The sequence below is a fragment of the Varroa jacobsoni genome, unplaced genomic scaffold (genome assembly GCF_002532875.2).
Source record: "Varroa jacobsoni isolate VJ856 unplaced genomic scaffold, vjacob_1.0 scaffold_1315, whole genome shotgun sequence".
NCBI classification, from domain to species: Eukaryota; Metazoa; Arthropoda; class Arachnida; order Mesostigmata; family Varroidae; genus Varroa; species Varroa jacobsoni.
In genome coordinates, this window is record NW_019214217.1 from 228,875 (window position 1) to 230,256 (window position 1,382).

At 46.7% G+C, this 1,382-nt stretch overlaps 1 long non-coding RNA gene across 1 annotated transcript in view; it reads left to right on the top strand.

Moving 5' to 3' along the window:
* Nucleotides 1–263: 263 nt before the first annotated feature.
* The window catches only part of LOC111268738 (uncharacterized), a 3,421-nt gene continuing 2,302 nt past the window's right edge, over nt 264–1,382 (top strand). The window contains exon 1 of the long non-coding RNA XR_002685385.2: nt 264–409. This is a non-coding gene — a long non-coding RNA (uncharacterized LOC111268738). The remainder of the gene's footprint in view (nt 410–1,382) is intronic.

Here is a 1,382-nt window from a genome sequence, read left to right on the forward strand (position 1 = left end):
GCGGTTGCTGCTGGCCGTCCGCGCTCTAGCCTCTTCTCGTGCTTCGTTTCGCGATATACACCTACGTCTCTGTCTCCATAGCATCTTAGCCGATACTTTGGGGGTAAAGGAAAAAGTCTGTTTCGCTTTTTACCTCGATGTAATTTGCGCTTCTTGGTTTCTCACTATGACGACGCTGGGGGCAAGGTAGCCATCGCGGTCAGGAGAGCGGTGGTAACGCCAGTTGATCATCTCTTCCCACAACTGGCCGTCGTCCGCTTGAAAGCGCGTCGTCAAATGGTCAAGCAACGACGAATGAAGTATCGAATAGGCGGTGCGGCTGTTAACAGCGGTTTAGTTACCCCATTATCGGCGGCAGTAGCAGACTGCTGTTATTTCAACATTGCCAGCCCAAGACATCTCGGAAATGGTGAGAATAATTCAAAATAAGTAGGCTTAACGAGAGAAAGAGTGACACGTAAATGGAATATGCTAGAGCGGTAGTAACTTCTTTCCAATAGGTCGGCCCATCAAAAGCTATCTCGTTCTTGTTTGGTTCATTAAACAGGCTCGCCCGAGTACACATTCATTAGACAGTACAGCTCTGACCGTGGCTATTCTTGTGCTCTCAGCGGTAGGCCTGCCATTGCTGCTGCTACCAGCAAATTGGATGAATGAGAATGATCGGTGGCAGTCGTTGTCTATGAACAGATAGACGGACTGAAAGCGTTCTGAGAAACGCTCGGCGATCTACCGGCTATAGCTCGCTCCCCGATGCTCTCGATCCAGCTAACCTCACTCACGCAAACTGCCTTGCCCCCTCCACGCTGTGTGCTTGTAATGCCGTTGATTTATGACGATCATCTCACAACTTGGCTTTGTATTCTTATGCTTAAGAGATCCCCAAGCGTTCGCAGCTTTTCACTAGTCGCTTTTAAGAAGGCAGGAGGTAACGGGAGATTTCATGTTATACGTGTAGAAGAAACACAAATGGCTTTTCCGCCATTCGGCCAAAAACGGACCTGATGCACTTCTATTCTGAAAGGTCGTGCAGCGTTAAATGTGTAACGTTAACGAATTTTGCTAGCGCACTCGGAAGTGAACAAGTTCAGGAACTGGCTAAATATAGCAATCTCATACGGGAGTAACTAGCTAACTTCCAAATGACGAGTATCAACGACCCAACAAAGAGGAGCTGGCCATCAATTTCGCTGACAATTATTTTACCTCTGTCTAGCAAAGGAATGTCCTAAAGGCGAGTGATATCAATAATGCCAACACTTTATTATACCTAACCTATGCTATTAGCACTTTCTGTGACCCCATCAATAGGTTCCTCATATACAGATAAGACACACGAGATGCCCTTAATAGGAAGCTGTTTGATACGATTCTGATACTCA